At 42.9% G+C, this 25,750-nt stretch overlaps 1 protein-coding gene across 1 annotated transcript in view; it reads right to left on the bottom strand.

Annotated features, from left to right (window-relative positions):
* The window catches only part of PTPRF (protein tyrosine phosphatase, receptor type F), a 307,937-nt gene extending 288,341 nt beyond the window's left edge, over window positions 1–19,596 (bottom strand). The window contains exon 1 of the mRNA XM_009287280.1: window positions 19,516–19,596. The gene's annotated coding sequence lies outside the window, so the exon portion shown is untranslated. The remainder of the gene's footprint in view (window positions 1–19,515) is intronic.
* Window positions 19,597–25,750: the final 6,154 nt, after the last annotated feature.

The following is a 25,750-nucleotide window of genomic DNA, read 5'->3' as shown; positions in this document are numbered from 1 at the left end:
GAAGAAAAATCTAGAGTTCATCCATAAAGCTTTAAGTGATAACATCACTGGCAAGTCACTGACAACACAACTGAAAGCCAACCGCCCAATACCTACAAAGCACAAAAAAACCCAAGAATTTTTTTTTTTTTAAGACCTGACTTTATAGTCCCAAAACTTAATTAAAATAGGTCAGTACTAGTATTCACACCTTTGAGAGTGTAATCATGTGCTTTAAGACAGTAGAAAACTTTTAATTTTTACTTCAATCCTTTCAAAACCACAGCAGGTTCTTTTAAAAGAAGTAGAAGACTCTTGCACATCAACAGGGATAACTGCTACCCAGGGTACATAGTCCGAGTTTTCACAGTAGTCTCTAGCATAACATAATATATTCATCTCTTGGAACCGAGGCTGTAATTTGCTAAGCACATCTTTCAGCAACAGTGATGGCTTAAGCAGTCATGGTGCCCAAGTCCAGTCACCTCCCCGGCTGCATCAATACAGTTTTGTGCAGTGGATTGGATCAGGGAACCAATCTGAGTTAAAAGTAAACAAGAGGGGGGAAAAAAGAATACAGTTCTCTTTAACCTGAAGCAGACTCCTGATTTATTGCTCCGCTGGTAGTGACAAAGCAGGTTTGGAGCAAGCAGGAGGAGATGGGCAGAGGAAGCCCAGGCTGTCTCTGGAAGAAACGTTCTAACTACACATGGCAGCCCAATTATTTCATACTGTAAAGTACTTACTAACCCCTAAAAAAAAGATTTCAAGGCAGTATTTTGATTGATTTTCTTTTGCAAAGTCATCTCCCACCCAGGGTCTATGGTTATATTTCAGTAACATCAGAAAAAATTCTTAAAACCTATGTCCTCTGCAGAAGAAAACTTCTAAGGAAAGTACCAGCACTCTTCCACAGCCAGAACAGTGCTCCCCTCTCATCATCAAAATTTCCAGGAGGTTAAAGCCTTTGCCAGCTCTTCAGAAGGAGAATCTTCTGCTAAGTGTTGTTTCAACACAGCACTCGGGACTTCCTACTCCTCTTTTAGATCAGAGTCACTGCCACATGCTTCCTCAACTTTTGTGAGAGATTTACTGAATAAGGAGACAGAAGATTTCAGGATTTACAACTCACCTGGACTAAGTTCCTTCAAGCAGCACAGCTACATCTAATAAAGATCTATTAGTGAGGATAGCCCCTCTTTGAAAAGATGCCTTTGAGGATTTGTCTCCTTTCTCAGCCAGACCAAAGACTGTGTCTCTGCCCTGTTGTTTGACCTGGGAATCACAGCTGATGACAGCGCAGAGGCAAGATAGGACCTGTAATTCCCTAACAATTGGGGAAAACAATGGAGAACAGCCCATGGAGAGTGGATTATATTCTTGGAACTTCTTTAAACATTTTCCCATTTATTCTGGGAAAAGGTTCAAAGCGAAGTGTTTATCAGCAAACTCTGACGAGAACAATATGAGGTGGCACATGCTTTGCATCCAGTCCTTAGATGATGCTTCCTGGACAACAGGTGTTCAAGGCAATAAGGCTGTACCCTACCAAAATACTTATTTTTATATAGCTTTAATAGAATATTACAAAGTCACCATAATTAGGGCCCCCGTCCCACCTCTTAGAGCCTACAAATTACTGGTCGACATGCAAAAAATAATGATGCAACTGTGGAAAAAGCATATTTGGTAAAATAAGTAACATGGAGAGTATCTTCTTTCTCTCTTCCTTTACCAAGTGATTAAATAGAAGGATCGGAGGCTCAGATTTCAGCAACAGATGTTTAATTCTGAAGGCTTAGTCCTTCCTGGCCCAAAACTTTGACATTTCGCTAGATTGGCTTATTGATCAACATAAGAATACGTATCCCAGGTAACTTTTGTTTTGAAATAATGAGATCGTAATCTGACTTGCAACATACTTGTTATTCCTATATCACCAACGAGTACCGTCTTTATTATCAGCTTCTGAAATCCTCTTTATACAATCTGGTTCTTTAGCGCCATGTGATTTGTGCTCACAGCGGCACCAAAGTGTCTCCTCTTAAAACGCTATTCCCAGATCAAAACTGTCGCAATGTATTTAAAAACTATACAAGGAAAAGAAAACAAGCTGCACTGTACAGCTTTCCTGCACTATATAATTGACTTAGTAATTTCCATAAACCCCAGTGAGAAGTTACCGGTTTGTCAATCTATTCTCTTCCACGCACCAGATTTTGGGAAAAGGCATTGAAATGGCTGATTTACTAATTCTGCCCTAAGTACTACTTCAGTAGCAGATGCCATCTAGCCCAAGAGAACAGTCTCATTTAAAGGAGCAAAATGCAACTACAAAGCTAGTCTAAATTTAGTACAGATCAACCACCAAGGAAGGAACATTTATGAGGGCACAGGAAAAGTCTGTGTTACCAGTACAGATGTGACCCAAATATCTCATCTACACCAACATGAGGTGCTACTAGGTGTAACATAAAAATATTGAAATATGGATATACACAAGGCCTACTATATCTTCGTATGATTGCTGGAAACTCCATTAAGGCCATAAATATAGTGATAGCTGACAAGAAGTTCAACAGAGGGTTAGATATTCTCCCAGTAGGAGAAAATGCTCTTAACAACTACCTGTGGGATTATGAAAATACGCTACTTAAGTATTTGCTGCTATTAGTGATATTGTACCGCCTTCCAGATCTGCGAGAGTTTTCACTTTGAACGCATGTTTGGAGTGCTTCTTCTTTTATCAAGGGAGTATAAACACTAATCTTTGGGGAGAACAAACAAAGCAATCTACCCAGCGTGGAGAATGGACACACTCATTAGCCCACGAGAAGCATTAGTAACTTGTGGTATCAGCATGTTACAGGAGAGACAGTCATTACATCATTACAGTTGTCACTTGTGAGCATGAGTGGCATGGACAGGCGTGTCTGAACACAAAGACATCACCGACCCAAGGACCTCACCGACCACACAAAGCAGAGCCGAGGAGATTAAGTGCCACGGGAAGCAAAGGAAGAATCCTGCAAACACCACTGCTGAAAGCATTCGAAGAAAGAGAAAATTCTGCCCAACCATCATGTGACTCTTTTCCCTGAAACTACACATTTTTCTGCTGTTTGCACACTGATTTGGCAAATTTTCTTCCTTTACCTGTGAAGGAGCTGCTATATCCAAGTGTTTACGGAATTTACCATTTTTCTCATTCTTTCACCCCTGCCATGTCACTGGCGTAAAGCTCCCTTTTCGTTCTAAAAATACTTTATACAACCTTGCTGGGTTCACATGAAGACTTTCAGGACCATCAATAAGACCAAGGAGCACAAGATGCGCCTACTAAACCCAGAATTACAGATTGCATCTTAGGTTTCTAGAAAACAAAGGTTTGAGTGATTAATACATAACTATTTCTAGAATTAAATAATTGCAGAGAAACAGCGCTGCTTAGTGAAACTGAGAACTCCATACTATCAAAAATTAGAGATAATTATAATGTATATATAAAGGGCACAGCATTCTGAGTGTTAAATCACCTTTAATTAGGTTTTCTGGATTTGTAACACTGACATTTGAATTCCTAACACTACACTGATATACCACATTAAATCCAATACGCCAACAACTCTATTCTGAATCACCTTGAAGACTTGCAAAACAGAGCTGTGTTTGAACACATTTATCTTTTTCCTTACACTCTTTCAGCTATTCAGCGAGACTACAATGTATACTTCTGGAGTCATAATTGGTCACCAAAGCAACAGCTGGGATGCCAAAAAGCAGGATTTCAACTCGACTGCGCAGGGTGGCGGGGAGAGAAAGGTGACCACAATGCCTCCATTGTAGCCTTGATCCTGCGACTCAGCCCCACGGCGAACTACAAGTCGTTCATGCGCTGAATCCAAAATGAATAACTGGGAAAGCGACTGAAAATGAGACTTTGTTTTCTTTTAACTTCTGTTCCTCGTACAAATGGCCTTTAAAAGGGTCTGGGCATTAATCTTAGGCACTAACAAGAGAGATGAGAAAGATCCCTGGCTAGATTTCCATCTCTCCAAGTGGGTCAAAAAAATATAATTAACAAAAAAATATTTGCTCTTTAATCAATTCTCTTGAAGTTGTCAATTTTATATTCATTACCAACCCTTAGAAAGGGAAGTTTGCACCACAGTTAATGCACAGTGCTGACAGCAGGTCTTGAGTTCCTTCCTCACAAGGAAAAAAACCAAACATTTACATACCAGAGGCCTTTTCTCACGTCGTCAGCTAACCATGGCTGTATGGATGGTGAAAAAAAATGCCCACTCCTCATAATTTTACTGCTTAACCTCTTACAAAGAGCTTAGGTTTCTTTCCAGTTGATATTCTGGACGAAGATGACTGAGGAAGGGTATTTGTTTTCAGGACTTTTCCCCCTATTTAGTGATGTCCTTTTCCTCCCATAATCCAAGGCAGCTGTTTATCAGGCTTCACAATCCAGCCAGAAGAGGTTAAATTCAGAAATTTCCCTTGCTTGCCTCCTCTGTTTAAAAGGTGTTACATTACCCCCTTCGCAGTTTGTGTTTCAAACACTGCAGCTGCTAAATAAATACGTATTTATGCACATACACACATTATTAGAAATATTTACGTTAATTCAATTGTGACAAAGAAATCCTGTCCCAACTAGACCGTGGGTCGCCACGAATCAGCTGTTGCAGAGCCGGCACAGTGCTGGAGAGCCCAGGGCTGAGGATGGGGATGTTTTCACCAGCAATTCTCCTGCGTGCCCACCCTGCCTGAGCACCAGCACACGTGGACCACCCCAGTGATCGAGCAGTGGTGAATACTTCTCCATCAAACCCATCCACCCAGCTCTTAACACTACTGCTAGGGAGTAAAGAGGGATGAAGGGAGACAGCGCTGATGTCCAAGTGAGGGCAAATCACCCCTCCAGGCAGCAGTCAGCAGCAAGCTGGGCACGCAGAGCGATGAGGCTGGCAGGACGGGGAGCACGAGGGACCTGTTGACCCCGGCACCCTGCCAGCGGTTTTCACGTCTGCCCTGGGCGTAATGAAAGCACGTCTCTCCTCCGGATCCCAGACTAACAGCACAGCTTTGTGAAAGGCATCTAGCACACGAGATTTTCACTTTCAAAACCTCCAAGCAGCTTCCAGCTGCTCCTTTAAACCTGCCACTGCCACGTGTCACACATTTTTCTCCATTTCCCACCCGTAAGAAGGGGGCTGCAAGAGCAGCCAGAGCAGCAAAAAGCTTCCGCTGTAACATTTTGAACCAACAGATCAAGAAAGGTCTGTCACAAAGTGACCAGCATTAACCCTGACAGCCTCAGAAATACCAGGCATTAAGGAACAATACAAAGAATTAAGAGTTAGTCTTCAAGGATTTCAGAAGTGAATTGCCTACAGTTTTTCCTCTCTGAGGTTTCTACAGCTGGATACGTGTTGAAAGCACATAGCCTTACTAGCAGAGGAAGACAAAAAGCAAAGCCTATTTAATATCTCCATAACAAGTCTGCAAAAGTCTTCGCATGCGCTGTAGGCACAAGGCAGACCAGGCCAGGATTTCTTAGTTTTTTCTTTGGGATCACCTGAAAAATATGAGGGTTTTACCTATATACATAACAAGCTATTACCTCACTCGTGAGTAATGCTTAATAAAAGATTTGAATTGACCTCATTATAGCTGCATTGGAGAAAGGCATCACAACATCAGTAAATAACAAAACAGTTAACACCAGCACTTGCCGAAATGCTTCATCCGTATCTGCCATCCTTAAATACCTCACAGTCTGCAAATGAGATGGTTTTATTGGTTTTAAATACACAGAGGCACGTATTCCTTAATTATACTTTAAACCAAGAACAAAGGTCGTGTATATGCTCTTAGTGCGAAGCAACCATCCAGTCACTGTATGTTCTGTAAACAACTCCCATCACTTCCACAATTACCAGTAGACCTTTAGACTTATGCATCTCTTGGCCCCTTTCATATTGGAAAAACATCATTAAAACAGATTAAAACTGCTATTCCAGTCAGACCGCTTATCTAATGCTTGAAGAAAATGTGTACCTGCAATTCTCTCCTTCAAAAAAATGATAAAATCAACTGTTCCTTCAGACTCTTAATCTTGGAAGAAAATATTCTCTCTAATCAGAGACTACTAAATCTAGTCTCTCTTCTATTAAAACTATGTATTTGCATAATCACAAAACTGTTTCAAAGAAACATTTTTAGGATGGATAAACACAGCAGTTGTATGTGTTCAGATATGCTGAATTAAATGAAATAACTTTAATAAGAAAAAAATGTACATGAAGTACCATTTTACAATTAACATCTGCTTTATCTCTTCTTTTGTAAGATGACATTTAAGCTATATGCATGTATCAGAGCCCTTTATCTCACAATGCCATTTTCCCCTGGAGCGTTCATGTCTTCACTTCAATAAAATATCAGTACACAAGGGCCTGAAACCGGCTTTACCTGCAGCAGAGACAACTCCCAGACCATCAATTTGTAAAAGCATTGGAAAAGCAGCAAGAACAATATTGACAGATGGGCTCTCCCACACTTCCCCTGCAAAAGCCTCTGCTCTGGCACCACCTTCCCCACAAATTAGTCTTTGGGGAGTTGATGGATAATGGTCCATTTCACTCTTCCAGACCTCAGAAAAGTGGGCATGGGGTATTTCAGGTTTTGGGGTGGGGGTTTTTTGGGTGTCGTGTCCCCGTTCCCCACCCCCCATCCCCCCAGTAAATTAAGCTTTGACTCACACTTTCAGGAAAAGATAAACTTAGCCATCAGCACAACTGACTTCCTTCTCTAGGGCTTCGATAACATTTGGGGTTTTTACTCAATGTGTTAGATGTCCAGAGCCGTTTCCAGCACTCTGAAGCCCAACCCATGGGTGATGCTCATCCACAACCATCGCTTGGAGTGTATGGCCACTGAAGCTTTGGCAAGTCTGGGGACCACAGCATCACCAAGCCCACACTTTTTGTTTTAAACTACTTTCACCTCATTTGCACTCCCTCTTTGTATCTGAAGTAACAGATGATACCTTTGGACCTTCTTGCAAAGAGGCCCTGCTACAGCAGTACAAAATTAAGGACAAAAGTGAAACAATAAAATACCAACTCAGTTCAACAGGACAATGGCCGTCCTACTTCCACTTCCCAGGAGGAAGCCAGGGATGTACTGGGGGAACATCCACTCCCACCTTATCTAAGGACTGTGGTTTTAACCTTGAGCCTGCATTTAAATTGAGGGCTCATATGAAACAGCAATGGGCGCTCCCGACCTCAGGACATCAGTGTCCTCGGCAGCAGAAGGTGCACCAGGTCTGTTGTCATTACCAGGCGTGTTTAATTACTGCTGTTACCAGCAGCCTGGGAAGGGCTGCAAGGCACCTACTCTTCAAAGAGAAGAGGCAGCACAGGGCAGCACAGATCATTTCAGCAACTGTAAATACTTCGCCATCTGCAAAGTCATTGGAATTAAACAACAATTTTGAAAATGCTCATTTATTCCTCCCTGACCACACCATGCACACAGGCACCTACGCTGACCGTATCGCCATAGTATCCTCAGTGCCTCCATACCTGTGGTCTGATCAACGGGCCACACAAAATGAATACAAAGCGACCTAGGCAGAGAGGCACGCTCATGGGTGGAGCACACAGCACATCTATACATAAAAACAAACAATACTTCAACCAACTGTTATTTTTATCCATATGTAAACAGTAGCACACAGAGAAAGTAAATCTCCTGCCCTGCTCTTGCTGTAAGACTATGAGAAGAGAATTATTTAGCATCGCAAAGGAAAATACATTTCTTAAGAGCCCTGCTGAAAATCCAAGCCCCACACAGAAGGTGGGCTGAAGCAAACCAGAGTTTAAGATACCCAGCCGTGCAAAGGGCTCCCACAGATATGACAATTTCCGATCAGTTAGGCCATTGTATAATGGACACAGCTGCAACATCTGCTCTGATGCCAGGAAGCAGCAGAGGGTTTGGAATCAGCACCGGATCTCTAGGCAGTGCTAGGGACTGCATTGAAAACGTATATGGCTTTCCAAAAAATCTATATGGCTTTCTGAAAAAGTGTAAAGTATGGCACCAGGACCAACAAATTCAGCGGGAAAAAGTTAGGCCAATTCAGCATTTTGGAAAAATCCCACTTGAGTTTCTGTCCTGGCGGTGGCCCTAGCCCAGCCCCCGTGGCGAGCAGGCAGCTCTGCCAGGAGCCCCTCTGCCAGGCCAGAAGGTGCGGGAAGACCCTGCCCTCTCCCATACTTGGAGGCAGCAGGAGTTAGCAGCCGGCAGGGGCTGGGGAAGAAGGTGCCATGGCAGCTCTCCAGGGACATCCAGAGGGGCAAGAGCTCCTGGACCACCCAAGGGAGCCACGCTCCTGCTGCCAAAAATAAGCACGTGTTGGAAAACTGAGATTCAGAGATTCTTTCCTGTTTCTGAACAGGTATCATGGGTTTTTCTCTTCACTGGACTCTCATGACTTGCTCTGACCCGATTCAGCTTTTCAAAGGACAATGAAAACTGCCAACTTTCAAACAAAAAAGTTTAACAGATCTTCTGTGCTTCGAAGTAGGTGGTTAAGCTACAAAGAGCTATTCATTCTCCACAGTCACTGGCCATTGCCGTTCCTGTAACAGCGTGATACCCATCTAACACATACAGACACCAATGTGCGTTAATTTAATCCACAGGTCCCTCTGCCCCTGGATAAAGGACTGACTTTAACCCTACGCTGCTGCCGCAGTGACAAGAAAAGCTCCAGAGGAGCAATGGAAAGAACTTGTTTCTCCACCTGAAAGCACCCATAATTAGGAAGTGATGGATGTCGCTAGTAAAAGTGAGTGATGTTTTTCAGGAGCTCTCTCATCTGTAACTGCACTGTTTTCAGATAAAATAACCCTTTCTGTCAGGCAGTGTCAGGAATGTCTACAGCCAATCAGTCACTCTGCTATCCAGCAAAAGATATGACGTTCTTGTCATAACATCTGTAGCATACGTTGTATCAGCCTTCTTCATTGTGTTAGGGTCTCCAACTCCAGCAATGCCAATAATTCGTGCTCCTGAGATAAACAGATAAATTGAAACTCCCAGAAAAACTCAACCACACTGCATGTGAAACAGAACTTCATTTGAACAAAATACCTTTAACAGCAGCATAAAATGGTATTTGCCATCTGGAGTTAATGACTATCAAGTAAAACTCAGGAGAAAGCCCCGCTCGCCACTCCTGCATGCTGTCTGGCAAAGCAGAACCACCACAAGAAACAGCTTGGAAGAAAGTCAACAAGATAACGGGGATCATTTCAAACTTGGACACCACAAAACTTCACACTGTAGCAACTTCATTTACAAGACTTCAACAAATGTTACACGAGGAGAACAAATATCTAACACAATTAACCGAGATTACACATATGGCCTAAAGTCTCCGTGCCACTGCGTAAGTGTCAGGAGAGACTGTCCCAACAGGGAGGATGGAGCAGCTCCATAACTACGTGACCCTACAGACTGTCACAGCTATCATGGGAAATAACCCCTCGACTGCTGCACCTCTGAACAATGTGGCCTTGACAGCTTAATGGCACTGGTTCAAAACCAAAACCAAAACAAAAAACCCTATCAGCATGATTAAGGAAATGGGGACAGATGAGCAAGACAGACCATTAGTCTTTGGGAATGCTTTATGTGGTCACCTGTCAAGCAGCCTGGCTATGTTTTTAAGTGATTAAATCAGACCTCGACAGAAACCTTAGTGTCGATTTCTCAATATTCTAACCCAGAAAAACAATTGCGTTGAATTGTTGCTAAGGTTCATGCAACAGACCGCCACTCAGAATGGCAACACACTCCCCTTCTAGAAGTCACCTTACAAAACTTGATGGAGCTTAAGAGAGAGTTAACATTTCATTACATAAGAGCCGTTCTTGATCTTTAAACACAGCCAATGTATATTAATATTTAACCACTGCATGTTAGAGATTGCGTATCACTATTACAGGCTCATAGCTATTACTTTTGCAAAACATTAAGAAGAAATAGATGCTGAAGTCACTGATCACATGTTTTCTATTTATTGTGATGGGAAATAATCAGGTTCTCTGATTAGGTACGTGTTTATTATATTACAAGGCAACAGTCTCCTTCAAGCACCCAATCCAATCCATGTGCTTGATGCAAAGGTTTCTTAAAGGCTATGAATTTAAACACCTGTATCCTGGAAAACACGCTGGTGCTTCTAACAAAAGAAAATGCTGAAGCACTGAAGAAATTTAAACATTTGATTACAGTGTTTCCTCTTGAAGCCTGATTGAGAAAACAAACGTTTTTATGTTATTAAGAGACACTACTCAAAGGGAAGCAATCTCAGTAATACCTGGCCCTTCTGAACCATTGATTAACATTACCTGGGGGAGCACTGCCACTGACCTGAGAGACCTATCATTCAAAAATTTCATCCTCTAAAGAAAAGGAGGATGGAAATAGTCCATTGAACTTCAGAATAAAGCAGGTGGGAAGGGACCTCTGCAGGTCTCTAGTCCAAACCCTTGCTCAAAGCAGGGCTAACTCTGAAATCAGACCATGTTGTCCAAAGCCTTGCCCAGTTGGTTTTCGAGTACCTCCAAAGATGGAAGTGCCACAAGCTCTTTGGACCCTTGTTCCAGTGCTCTTCCACTCTCAAGTTGAACTTTTGGAACTTCCCTTGCTGGCCTCTTTTCCCTTCCCTGTGCTCCCCCCAGAAGAGCCGGACACTGTCACCCCACCAACCTGCTCGGGGTGGGTGACCATGGTCAGACCCCTCCCTCCCCTGGGCTTGGGAAGCACTGATCCCTTGGCCCTCGCTTGTACATCTCCTGCTCCAGTCCCCAGCCAGCCACCCAGTCCTCTGTCTGATTTGCTCCAGTTTTTGGCATCTTTCTTGACTTGTCGATGCCTCTCTCATACTTGTGGTCACCAGTGGGATCCAAGTTATAGCTTTGCCATAAACTGGGAGGACCTCTTGTCCATCCCTTGGTCGAGACAGCAACCGATCGCTCGGTCTCCTCATCCACAGGCTGATCGGACCCAGTTCCAATAACCTCCACATCTCATCTGTCCTCCAGGCCCCAGCCAAATCTGGGCATGCCCTCAGCCAACCCATGCTCCCTGATGTACCATCCTTGCAGCTGGACACAGCTCCATGTCTAGGGCCTAAGCAGCACTGACCATGGCAGAACCATTACCTTTAATTACAGTCCTCTTAATACACTCCAGACGGAGGTCGTCCTCTCTGCAACTGTTAGCTTGTGCATAGATGGTGATCCAGCACATGTCTCAAAGCGCTCTTCCACGGCTGTGCAGCCTAGCCACGTCCTCACCATTTTGTATTTCCTCATTTCAGCTCAGTAAGTTATATGCTGCAGATTTCCAAATGTTTTTTCAATCTACCATAGCCATTTAATTCTGAACTATGCTTCAAATGCTTGAGCCCCTCTCAGTTTGGGCTTACTTGCAGATTTAGTAAGTATTCCCTTGTCCACAACAGTAAAGAGAACAGCAAATAAAGCTCAGCCCAAGACAAACAGGGCTGTATTCACACGATTCCTCGTGCCACCCCCCTTCTTCCCCTGATTTTCACAGCAAGTTATAGGTAACTACTCTTCAAACACAGTCTTTAAACAGTTATTTGTTTACCGTATAATTAAATACATATATTTCCCTATTCCACAGAAATGCCACAAAAGGTTATGTTAAAAGTTACTGAAGTCAAGGTAACATCACAGGTACTGCTCCCCCCAGTCCTTATCATCATCTTATCCTCCAAATTCCTAGAAACTGATTAAAAATTTTGTTCCAATTCTCTACGCGTTGCAGTTAGACTAACTAGTTTGTAATTCCCTGGATCTCCCTTTTTCAAAGGCAGATACTGCATTTGCCCTTTTCAGTCCTCCAGGACCTCTCTTGCTATTCATGATTTCTAAAAGATAATTGTAAATGGTTCAAAGGTTGCTTGGCTAGTTGCTGATGTACCCTAGGGCAAATTTCATCAGGCTCTAACTATTTGAATACACCTATCTTATCTGCTTTTTCTGATCTATTCTTTTCCTACTCTGCACTTTACTCCTATCACCTTGTTTAAATTAATTTTAATTAATGTGAAGACACACTCAAGCAATACAATAACTACATGAAACCCATTTACTATTTTATCTTTCAGCTATAATGTTAGCAAAAAAACCCCCAGACTATTCATCTACCATGACTCTGACTTTTTGGAGATGCAGAAGAACATTTAAAAAAAAAGAACAAAACAAAACCAAGCCAGATTAAAGACTGTATATGGCTTAGACCAACCCTCAGCTGAGATGTCTGAAGGGAAAATATTAAGAAATGTCAATAAACTCCTTGTCTGCAAAGAAAGATTTAAAGAGAAATTTAACTGCATTTTAGAAGGGACTCTTTCAGTGACTAAACCGGCCTGTTTTGGTTTGATACATTAAAAAAAAAGCCAACACTTCCCCAGCAGATAAAACATTTGATAAACAAATGCATGATTTCATGTACATTGCCTCAGTTATCTAGCACTGATCATTGCCAGGGGTAGGGTACCAAATTAGAATGACCACTGGTCCAAACCAGCACAGCAAGTCCCACTCCTCTGTGAACAGAGACAGGTATCTTGAAGCACATTACAATTCTAATGCACCCACCTGTTCTAGCTATAATTTACCTTTCATCAACTGGAAATTACCATCCTCATAGCTGAGACATGGCAACTTATTATACAGGAGCATAGCTAGTCTGCTCCTATGCAAAGCAAAACAGACAGCCTTAGATCATCCTCTGTGATTTCTATTTTGTGTTTCAGCAAAATGAACTAGACATGGTTGTGTGCTGTTACCACATCTCAGCTGAAGCACAGTAACTTCTTAAACTGCTCCATTTCCATCCTCAAAGACGCATCAGTCTCTGCTCTGTGATCCCCTAGGCAGAAGATGCAACGTTAATGGAGAGATTCTGGCTGTCATTCTCAAAAGCAGTTAGTGATTCGAATGCCTCAATTTCTAGTGTACCCAACCTGAAATACTTTAAAAGGTCCAATTTTAAGGAAATGATGAACACTCAAAAACTGCTGGGTGGTGGTTCTCCCCCCTGCCCCCCGTGTTTAAATCCAGAATCCATTTTACCTGATGTTTCTACCCAGAAAATCCTTTTGCAAGACTAAAACCCTAGTACTAGTCAAAAAGAAGGGAAAAAAATAGTTTTCTTTTGCTAGCTATGATGAAAATGCAACAAATCCATACATTCTTCCAGTTACGCAAAATACAGCGGTCTACTCTTGAATATGGATCCGTGAGTATTTTCTTCCAGAGTGATACAGTGAAAACCTTCTCTCACAAAATACTACAACCAGCTTTCGGTGAAACCTGCTTTACTGGACATAACAACAAAGTTTGATTTCCAACACTGTCAGGCCAAAAAAAACCCACCCAATATTTCCAATCCATGTATGCTTGTACTTGTTCTTACTACAAATGCAACCATCAGCAATCCCTGTCTTGCTGCCTGCCTCCCCTGAAAAACAGATCATAATTAGCAGAATCCTTGGAAATCATCCTTGAGTTAATGATGAATAGAAAGAAGGTATGAGCAGAGAGAAAAGCCACACCAGTGAAATACTGATAGCGTCTGCTGCTGTTCCTTATTCTATTAGTGGAAAAATTCAGATTCTGTTTTAGTCAGAGGAGTTTGGTGTCACGCAATTGTTCAATCACAGCTCGGCAAACCTCATTATTTCGGGCCTCTTTAGAAATCCAGAATTTGCCTGAGAGTACGACAGGATGCGTATCCGCTCGGTGTGGCACTGCCCCCAGGAACGGCACAGCCGGTGCTCACGCTTGGCACAGCCCCGGGAGCTGGCACAGGCACCAGGAACCCCACACAGTCACAACTGCGCGACTTTTAATCCGCCATCCCGTCGGACTCTACTTCAAACCAGAAGTCTAACCAATACTGGCTGGTTTCAGCCAAGCCTATGCTGATAGTAGATAGAACGAAACCGAGTTAATTAGAGTTAAACGTATCCTCAAAGGAGATCTTAGTACCAAAACTCCTTATGCACATTAACTTATGTAGCATGTATTTTTAATGAGTTTAGCACTTGTCTCAGGTTTAGAAAACACACGCACGGGGTGGCAGCTATTCAAAGCCATTGCGCCAGAGCACGAGCAAGTGCTGACTCCGTGGGATGACAAAGTTACGATGCCAGTTATGGTGATTCTACCTTTATTGCATAACCCTCGGATAGCTAAATTAGTTAAATAGGTAAAGTGACAAAACAAAAGCCACCTACCAATATACTGATTATATAATAGCAAAGGAAATGAAAAAGACCAGAGGGCTAAAGCTCATATTCTATTTTGCAAATATGGTTAAATCTTGTAACATCTCCAGCTTCTGCTGACGCTCTTTTTCATAAATACACTTTTGAAAACATATATCCCTGTAGACAGCTAAAGCATACACCTTCAAAGCAGAAGGGAATTTTACTAGTCCGAATTTGGAGCTTTAAACCCCACCCTTCCCTCTCCACATGCATTCTCCAACACACACCACGTGAAGCCAGGTAAATGGCCAGCAGTCATGCCCTTTGGGCTCCAATATATTAAAGCACTCCACTCATTTGTAAGATAAAAGAGCCTGTAAAGACTCTTAAGTCCAAAAAATAAAAAAAATATAGCCGTACATAAAGAATGCTGAGCTACGCCAACGAATTCAGCCAATGCCCTTTCGAGGCTGTCATTTAAATACAGCCAGAAAATACTGTTCACTATATTACAGTGAAAAGTAATGGGTAACTCGCTGTTTTGCATTAAGTATTAGTATGTTCCAGCCAACGTGGCATTAACACACAATCAAATCACTTTGAATCACATAAGCTTTGTGCCAACATTTTGTAGAAGTACATAACCTATATTACAGAAAACACCCCTTAAATTAGAACATGGTATCACAACACATTTTCCAAAATGCAAATAAATTTAAAAATAAAAATATTTAAAGAATTATAAGAGGGCAGTGTCACCTGATGACAACTGCTTTATACTTTAAAGTCAGAATGAAGAAAACTAATCATGCAGAAGTCTCAGTTTTAACTGCGATTCCAGTGTCCAGCTTTCAGTGGTACACATAGCATGTATAAAAATCCCCCAAACCATAATCACATAGATATATAATATTTCTTTAGCAATAACCAGTTCAAATGGAAAATCCTGAGTTTGGGTTTTTTAACCTTTTCAAGCAGTCTTCACTTAATTAAAGTTATTAACTTCAGGACTGTAACATTCAAATGGAAACTAGGTATTTTTGTATATCCCTGAAAGAGCAACCATACAACAACTTTAGTTTAAATGAATGTCAAAAGACTGCTTCAGGATGCACTGCAGTTTCCAAACTCCAGAAAACTTAATCTGTATTCTGCTAATCTAGGTTACAGTTTATCTTCAGGGGTTCTCCTGTAACATCATTCCTTGATGCTTTAGATTCAGCCTGACATGATTGAAAAGGCCTCCTTTTCTTTCTTCTCCCATTCATCTGAACAGCAAAAGTACACTTTTTTCCCAGGTTCCCCTGCCCTCCCCCCCTAATCAGATGGACTTTATTAAGGAAATTATTTTAAAATAAAACCCTACAGATAAACTATGACCTAGATCAGGGAGATTCTGCCCAATTTATGTTCAAAAAAAATTGATTTACTTTAAAAGATACTATTGCATGCCACTCAAACTGTACTTTCAGCCATATTTTGTATGGACTGAGTCTGTCATCTTTTATTTCCTAAAACCTGAATTTACATTAAGAATGATAGAAGAACTTCTCGGGTCAGCTGAAAGCATACATAACTGCACAGAAGCGCTATAAAACTCAGAAGCCCTCAAGGACCACTGTTTTGCTGAGGAGCAGCGTGACCAAGCTGCCAGCTCAGCGCCCGTGTAATGTTGTCACTGCTCTTGGTTCAGTTTTGTCACCATGTAGCGCCCTCCCAGGGGGGTGGCTGTCTCCAACCTAGGACTGCTCTGAGATGCTTCCGGCAATATAAAACTACATGCAGATGATTAGTTAAGAAATGTCATCCTAAAGGTGACAAGAGACTCTCCTGTAATTCAGGTACTGTCCGGGTTTGCATCTCACCGAGTTAACCCATCACTGGGATGCACTCAGCCCTGCTGCCCATTGCCAGCCTGGTTTCACGTTGACGACTCCATGGGCCAGGTGAGCCTGCAAGGGGTGGGGGAGCTGGTGGGGAACAGGGGATCTGACAAGGCCGTACCTCTGAGTACTCAGCACCCCTTCATCTCCCCTCTCCTGAGCTGTGGAAGACGGGGATGCAGTCTTCAAACTCTGCTCTTTAGTGGGCACAGCAGCCCACAGCCTTTCTGTTCACACTCCTGCATGCATCCAAAGGCAATCTTGCCAACCCTGGGCCCACATTTGAGGAAAACCAAGCATGCGATACGCCACACCAAGACATTCCTCCCTGCCCTGCTGTTTCTGTGAAACACGACGTTTCTGAAACCAGCCCTCCCATTTGTGCTGTCTTTGCATAACCTCTCGGATGGCACATCCCAAAACCTAAGCACCATCTCCTACTGCACCTGCCACTGCCCGACCCAACACCATCTATGCCTGGCAGGATCTATTCCAAAAGGCTTTGAGCCCAAAAGCTCACTAGCAGGCTTTTCTCCACTCCCCAGGACCACACCAGCAGTACTTTCAAACACACATACACAAAGACATACCTACCGTAAGTGCTTCGATCTCCACTTAAGAGACAAGACCAGTTCCTGGTTTTAAAGAAATCTTGTTTGTTTCAAGCATCAGCATCTTAGCTAATGAGTTTTTGCTTCCCTTCTACACTCCACAAATACTGGGCTGAGTAATGCATAGCCTAATTGACTGTTAAGGTCACTGGCCAGCTCTTTAATCTTATTTAGTACACTTTGAGAGAGTTCATGAGTCATTAGGGCTTCATTCTTGGGGACACAAAGACACATAATATACATTAATAAAGAGTATAGATGTAATCCAATGTGTGTATTTTACAGATTGTGAAATTGCAAAGATGGCATTAAATATTTCTTTGCAATGTTATCATTTTAATAATGTTGCTTATTTTAATATACAATAAAAATATTTAATTGTCAGAGCTTGCTGGTGTCTTCATAATTATAATGTTTTAAGAATGATAGAAGAACTTCTCGGGTCAGCTGAAAGCATACATAACTGCACAGAAGCGCTATAAAACTGAGAAGCCCTCAAGGACCACTGTTTTGCTGAGGAGCAGCGTGACCAAGCTGCCAGCTCAGCGCCCGTGTAATGTTGTCACTGCTCTTGGTTCAGTTTTGTCACCATGTAGCGCCCTCCCAGGGGGGTGGCTGTCTCCAACCTAGGACTGCTCTGAGATGCTTCCGGCAATATAAAACTACATGCAGATGATTAGTTAAGAAATGTCATCCTAAAGGTGACAAGAGACTCTCCTGTAATTCAGGTACTGTCCGGGTTTGCATCTCACCGAGTTAACCCATCACTGGGATGCACTCAGCCCTGCTGCCCATTGCCAGCCTGGTTTCACGTTGACGACTCCATGGGCCAGGTGAGCCTGCAAGGGGTGGGGGAGCTGGTGGGGAACAGGGGATCTGACAAGGCCGTACCTCTGAGTACTCAGCACCCCTTCATCTCCCCTCTCCTGAGCTGTGGAAGACGGGGATGCAGTCTTCAAACTCTGCTCTTTAGTGGGCACAGCAGCCCACAGCCTTTCTGTTCACACTCCTGCATGCATCCAAAGGCAATCTTGCCAACCCTGGGCCCACATTTGAGGAAAACCAAGCATGCGATACGCCACACCAAGACATTCCTCCCTGCCCTGCTGTTTCTGTGAAACACGACGTTTCTGAAACCAGCCCTCCCATTTGTGCTGTCTTTGCATAACCTCTCGGATGGCACATCCCAAAACCTAAGCACCATCTCCTACTGCACCTGCCACTGCCCGACCCAACACCATCTATGCCTGGCAGGATCTATTCCAAAAGGCTTTGAGCCCAAAAGCTCACTAGCAGGCTTTTCTCCACTCCCCAGGACCACACCAGCAGTACTTTCAAACACACATACACAAAGACATACCTACCGTAAGTGCTTCGATCTCCACTTAAGAGACAAGACCAGTTCCTGGTTTTAAAGAAATCTTGTTTGTTTCAAGCATCAGCATCTTAGCTAATGAGTTTTTGCTTCCCTTCTACACTCCACAAATACTGGGCTGAGTAATGCATAGCCTAATTGACTGTTAAGGTCACTGGCCAGCTCTTTAATCTTATTTAGTACACTTTGAGAGAGTTCATGAGTCATTAGGGCTTCATTCTTGGGGACACAAAGACACGTAATATACATTAATAAAGAGTATAGATGTAATCCAATGTGTGTATTTTACAGATTGTGAAATTGCAAAGATGGCATTAAATATTTCTTTGCAATGTTATCATTTTAATAATGTTGCTTATTTTAATATACAATAAAAATATTTAATTGTCAGAGCTTGCTGGTGTCTTCATAATTTATAATGTTGCCGCAGCTCTAAGAAAACTCCTTAAGTAGTAAAAGTCACACTTTACCAACTTGAAGGGAAAGAAGGGCTCAAGGGAGACCTATCTTAAAAATTCCTTAGTTAAAGGGGGAAAAAAAGCTGTTATGATATTTGATTTTATGATGTAAATTGTAATTCAGTGTGCACACATGCATCAGGAACTTTGCAATACTTTTGAAAGGGATCAGCATCACTAATCAGGCACTGAAATCCAATTTCTGGGAGAATCTGGGAGCTCAAAGCTGAACATTTTAGCTGGCTTGGAAAAGACCTTTGAAAAATAAAGTTAAACAGTAATTATACATAAGTGTGCTTGAGAAACTTTACACCTGTCTTGACATGAATCAGATCTTTGCATGGATGATGAAATTCTTGGCATTGCTTTAGGTGATTGGGATGGCATTAGCTTAGGCAGGGAAAGAATTCAACAGCCACAAGCCTAGACAGGTAGGATAAAGGAGTTACTGACTCAAAAAAGCATGACAGCTTATCTGTTGAAAGTCTAAACATGTTAATCATTTAACATAAACAGATCTGCTGATATTTTTAGAAAGGCATTTCAACTCGTAAGTAACAATGTTAAAAAAAGGACACCAGTAACCCTAATCATATTTTCCACAGGTCCTCCCAGCCCCTTGCAGATTGTTTCTACTAAAACTCAGACCAGAAAAGGGAAAAAGAAAGAAGAAAAAAAAAAGAAAAAAAAAAAGTAAAGACAAAGAAAAAAGCCGAAGACAGGTAGCTGGGTTTGGGATTAGGACAATAAAGAAGTTGCTGGCAATCAGCGTTTGACTGCTGGCTATGCTACAGACTCCTCCTGCAACCTTTATCTCCCTGTGCCTCAGTTCCCAGTCTGTAAAATAAAGGTGATAATGTTTCCCTACCTTACAGGAACGTTCTCAGGATAAATCCATAAATGCCTGGGAGACACTGAGATACCACTGTGACAGAGGCCATAAAAATACCTAGGAAGAAAAACAAACATAAAAATAAGTGTCATAAGTGACCATAACAGCAGAGACATTCACAGATTAAATGTAAAGCAAAGGTTAAAACTTCACTTGACTACACAAATTCTCCATCCTGGGGAAGAAGCGGTTTGGTTCAGCACATATTCCCATCCAGATGCTTTTAAAACCGTGACAGCAAGGGACAGTCTCCCCTTTCCTACTTGGACACGACGCAGTCGTGATAACCCACCACCACATACAGAGGCGGATGGGAAAGGTGTTTCCTTTACAGATCACTAGCTCAGGCCCTCCATTACAAGCATCACGTCCAAGAACCCCAATCACAGCGATGGACCCCAACATACTGACAATTCTCCTCCTCAGTCTCCGTATCCGATACCTGCTGCAGAACTGAGTTCCTCCAATAGTTAAAAAACTTCTAATTTTCAGCCTAACATTTATTCCTGAACAGCTTTTATCCGTTTGTTTTCATGCCAACATTGATCCAGCAGCTTAAACAGCTTTTCCCTATCCCCAAAGTTTATTTCCCTGACAATAAAAATTAATTACACCACCTCCCTGTCAGGGCTCATTTTACTGCCCAAACCAAGCAAGTTCTTGGAGTTTGCTCTCAGATGACTCCCCATCCTTAAGATTACCTACCTCCTCTGTTACCCCACTTCACCGTCTTCTGCCCAGTGCCATCCTTGTGGCTCACTGTCACCTTGTGACTGTGCAAAGTGAAGATGTGTTTCTCCAGCATTTCCAGCTGGTAACCCCCTCCGTCCTATCCAGCTCAGAGCAAAAGTTTCTTTCTCCTAATGCCTCCCTAAGGTCATGACCCTGCATGCTATCACCATGGAGATACATCCCACTTTCACTGCTCTGGGTCTCAAGCTCTTTCTGAAAGATATCCCGACCGTTCACAGCCCTGACCGTGCCTCCTACCTGTCCTACCCGCAGCACTTTGAGCCCTCAGGGCACCGCTCCATGGTGCCAGGGACATTACAGGGAACATGCATGGTCTCCCCAAAAACACACCTCCTATCTACAGTGTCCACTTGGCTCAGCAACCAGCGGCTTGAGCTCAATTACACCATTAAGTGTTCTTTAACATGAGCCAAATTACTACAGCCCTCAGCAGGATAAGTGATTCAAAATTATGTAAATGCATAGAATGTGTTATTTAGTCTTTATCATTTACAAAATACTCATTTCATAAACAGTTTCAGCACTCTTTCCGAGAGTGTGACAGTGCCCTGAAATCCAGGTCTCTGACGGTTGCTGCGTCATGCACCGACCGCACCCTTGGCGAGAGAGGGGAGGAACGCCGCCGGTTTGCTCCAGCTCTGAGGTGGGGCACGGGGCTGAGACAGCCTGCCCGCCCGCTGCCCCACGCACTTATGGATACCTCCACCTACCCACTCACACACACACCCCTTGGAGACCCTTCCTCATCCCCTCACAACCTGAGCTGACCGGGCCAACAAAAATCCCTACTTTTTTTTTTTTTTTTTTCCCCCCCCATTTCTGGGGAGAGAAGGCAGCTCCCTTCCTCCTGGCACAGTGAGTGGAACCAGCTCACGAGCCGGTCGGACAAGCACCAGAGGTGGTAGGAGGGGAACGGCAAGCTCATCCCTTCTGCTGGCAGTCTGCTGCCAGATCAGACTGGGACGTATTGGAAACCTCAGCCCAGAGAACCAGAATACAGTCACCTTTCCAAGGACTCAGGTCCATTTAAAATTGTGCTCTAATAACCTTGACAAACAAATATATTATGCAATTTTATGTTATGCAGCATTGACTTCAATGACTCTGTAGCAGTGCTTACTCTACTATATTTACTTCTGGCACACACTGGCAGCATTCACTGCAGTCATTCAGAGCGTGTTCCTGTTTTAAACCCAGGGGTCTTACCCTACCAGTATCTATGCACAATGCTCCTCAATATGCTTTTCATAACTTTGACCATGTTGCCACTCTTTTTTCTGTCCCTGCAAGCTCCCTTGTCTAGAACATGTCGTAAGTTTTTTCCCCTCTCATACAGGATCCCAATTTTCTACCCCAGCATCTCTCACTCAGCGTCAGGTCACCAATACCCACCTTCAGCTGTCACACACTGTCAGTCTCCATCCCTCAGGCCAGAATTTTACAGAAGCACCCTGGCACCCTGGGTCCCAGGCTCCCTGGGATTTGAGGAAAGCCCTCTTTTAGGCACGGACACATCCGCATTGATGCCTGTGACCAAGACTAACATACTAAACGAATAGATTACACGAATCTGTTTTCTCCCTTCCCCCACGACTAACACGATGACCATTTCGGTACAGGCTCTTTTCACTCTCTGCATCAGCTAGTCTTTGTTGCAAGAATGGCAATCATATCTGAGTGGAATCCATCCAGCAGTAAGTGGTTTGTTAAATCCCAGGACACGCTGTATACAGAGAAGGATACTTAAGCTACTTAAATGGCAACCCTTTATTAAATGTATAAAAATGCTTGAAATTTCTGTAAGCCAACAATTTAAATTAATATCCTCCCTTAAACACACCAGTCTCTGCTGCCAATTGTTATAGCGCTTTTTAGGCATTTCTTTTTAATTTATTCTTTGGAAACCCTATGGAATTTCCTATAGTTCTAACACGCATAGTTGCGGTCATCCATGCTACACATGCATGTGTTTCACTAAAAACTCCTTTCTCCCCACAACCTAAGCAGATTTTGCATTTGCATTTTAGGGGCAGTTCAAAGTCAACTATTCTCAGCTACACCACAGTGGCACTACTGCTAAAAAAAAAAAAAAAAAAAAAAAAAAAAAAAAAAAAAAAAAAAAAAAAAAAAAAAAAAAAAAAAAAAAAAAAAAAAAAAAAAAAAAAAAAAAAAAAAAAAAAAAAAAAAAAATCTTTTCTACACCAGAAATACTAAGACAGAGAGCAAGGAATTTTAAGAAGAGGTTAGAAAATACTCAGTCATACCAAGCACTGTTTAATATGCCATTTAAGACCCCTGGAAACCCCTGCCACAACAGGACCTGTGCACAGTGAAGTGATCGCTTATGCTCTGAATTTCTTTGCATCTGTTTGTCTGACACATATTTAAAATTGTACACTGATTCAGTTTTGGATGTCATAGCCAACTTTATAAAACAGATGTTCTGCTTATACAGAGAGAAGGCATATAAACATTAGGCATTTGCTGCTGAGGATTAAACATTAACAGAAAAATTTAATCAGCAGTGACGAAAGTGGGAATGGCAGTTCACTGGAGATAACCTCCTCCGTGAAGCACGCTGCAGTCTCCATCACGCTAGTTTAGGCTGTTAGAAGCCTAAAATGACTAAAGAGAGACCACACCAACAGGAATTTAGCACATTAAATTACACCTTCCCCCTTTAAAACAAACAACTCCCAAAACACACCCAGCTTCCCCCCACCCCCAAGTTAAACTCAAGGCCAGCAAGAGCAGCAGAGGCTTCACAACAAGGGCAATGCTGCACATCCCCCTGCAGCACCCTGGAACAAGAGCTCAGCACCTACAGCTGCACCTGGACACATCTGCAACCAAAAGCACGAGTGCTACCACCACAGTTTTTCCCAGTTTCCGTGTGTCAAGCCCAGAAGAATATTTTCTGAAACTCTTCAAGGCTGCTTTTTCAATCTACATGACAGTATTTACTGAACAGACAATACCAGTAGCCACGAGCATTTCATGCAGCATTGACAACAGCAAGGCATTCCTCGTTTCTTGGTAAGCTCCCATGCTGGCTGACAAAGCAAGAGGCACTGTGAGAGGCCAAGAAAAGCCGCAACTTATCACAAGAAAATGGCAAATTGTGAAAAACCTGTATCGCAAGGTTAGCTGCCTAGGCACAGCTTTAATAGAGCTCCATAAATACCTCAGTCTAACACTGACAGAGGTTAAAAACCTATTATCTTTCCCAAATGACAGTGTGAACATATGTTCAATCGAACACCCCGCCCCACGAAGCTACAGAGTAGATTCTGTTCTTTCAGTTCCACAAATACAAACCACAGGGAGCATTTTAAATGAAAGCATTATGAAGATTACATTAGGCAAGTTTGATCTACTGTAAAACACTCGCACACAACATTAAGAGGGAGAACAACCTTTAACACCTGCTTTCCCTTCAAACATAGCATTATCTCTGTACATGGCTTGGGTCTTAATGGGATGAAATCTCAAGCTAAATTGCATGGTTTACTCCACCAGCAAAGAATACTTTAAACGTTTGGGACTTAGTGGCCCACTAGTACTGAACTGGTGAGAATATTCTTCTAAAAAGTATATGCTGCTGCACTGCTCAGCTGGCTGCTGCCCTGCAGCACGGCTCTGCACAGCGGAGAAGGTTTTCACCCCGGTGTGAAATGTTGTGACACAAGAGGAGATGTAGCAGCTGGAAAAGGACTGTGCAACCCAAGCAGTGTTGAAAGTCATCATCATAAATATTCACACACAGACTGATTTGTTTTCTTACCAATAGCACACTGTTATTCACAAATATTAATTAGTTTCTAAATACCACCTGTTACTCAGCCCTCCCCTCCGCTGCGTGCCACAAGGCTCCGTGGCTACAGAGGCTTGCAGCCCCTCCGTGCTGCTCAGTGATTTAATGACGTTTCAACTTCCACAGCTTGCTCAGCTACTGGGAGGAGAGGCAGGGAATAATTACTTACTTATGTCTTTCTCTGCCGACCTCTCTGGAGGATGAAATGAGCAGCTTTAATGGCCTCTGAAGGGAGCCTGGTCCAGCCTGCCTCAGACAGGAAGGATGACGACGGCACTGGTAGGTCTTTGGAGTGGAGAACGGTTTTAAAGATCCAAACTTCAAAGATCTCAATGAGGGGAGAGTTCAAGCTCAAACACTCTCCCCACTGGAGGGAAGAAAGCTTCTAATGCAATCACTCGCATTTCCAGCGATCGCTCACGCTTTAGACAGAGCTGAGGCACCAGGAATTGCCTGTCACATCCTATGGTATAAATAAATCTCAGTCTACCAGGAGGAAAGTTGTTACAAACCTAAGAAATTTTCTTTGGATTTCTTTAGAGCGCTTCCTCAAAGGATCTCTCTGAAGGTAAGAGGTACAGGTGTAGGCAGACAGCCAACGCCAGGTACACAGGATTCCTCCTCCCCACTAGCAACGGCAAATGTTTTTCCTCCTCCTCCTAATTATATGCATCACCCATAACATGAGAAAGTTATGCAGAACACTGATGAAACTGGGCAGAGCACTGATAAAATGCACAAGTTGGTAGCACACTTAAGGTTGAAGAAGTGACACAGACGAATGTGTAAGTACTGTCTTGGTCTCTCTACGAACCCTGGATGTAAGATCCCTCAAGACCTCTGAAACACTCTCATCCTGCTCGCTGGCAAGCAGAGATGACTACGGAGGATGAGCTTATCCGGGTGAATTCAAATATAAACAAAAAAAGGAATGGGACTAACTCCTCGAGCCCAGGCTCACACCTAGCCCCATTGGAAGAGATGAACCTGAAGCATCCTCCTCACAGATGCCAGCCAAAAGACTCAAGCTCCAAAACCCAGCATTTGGCATTTCCATCGTCTTAGGAAGCGGTGCTGCCTTTTCAGTGCAGATGCAGCACGAAGGTTGTTATCCCACAGCTGACAGACTTGATACCAAGGCACAGACATCAGCTTGTACGCTTCCCAGGGAGGAGACACAACCTATTCAATACACCTTCCTACAACATCAGGTGTAGGAAGTTTAGGTCAGATTTTTCTTACCAGGTACACAGCATGATTTCACTGGTACAGTCCAATCTGCATGCTACTTAACAGGTTTAAGATCTTATGCATCATGCCATCAGCTCTACAGAACAGCTACAGAGTAGTACAAGTAATTAACAGATTTAAGGTGAAAAAACAGAGCAGTTTTTGCTGGAAAATGTAACAATTTAACCTTGTCCTTACTAAATATGGAACAGGGAGTTGCGGCCAGGGCTTGCTATCCTAAAACTCCTACTAGGAAAAAAACCACTCTGCAATAGTCCCTGCAGACAGCAATTACCCAGGACTATCAGGATTTTCTGAGAGTTTGGTTAACCTCACGCTCAAGTTCCTAAGATTGTAAAACTCACAAGTGGGAGGGCAAGAAGCACACAAGAATGTCTACAGTCATTTTCCCAG

The sequence above is a fragment of the Aptenodytes forsteri genome, unplaced genomic scaffold (genome assembly GCF_000699145.1).
Source record: "Aptenodytes forsteri isolate BGI_AS27 unplaced genomic scaffold, ASM69914v1 Scaffold119, whole genome shotgun sequence".
Lineage (NCBI taxonomy): Eukaryota > Metazoa > Chordata > Aves > Sphenisciformes > Spheniscidae > Aptenodytes > Aptenodytes forsteri.
The sequence above is the reverse complement of the archived record's forward strand: the minus strand, read 5'-3'. Positions and strand labels throughout refer to the sequence as shown.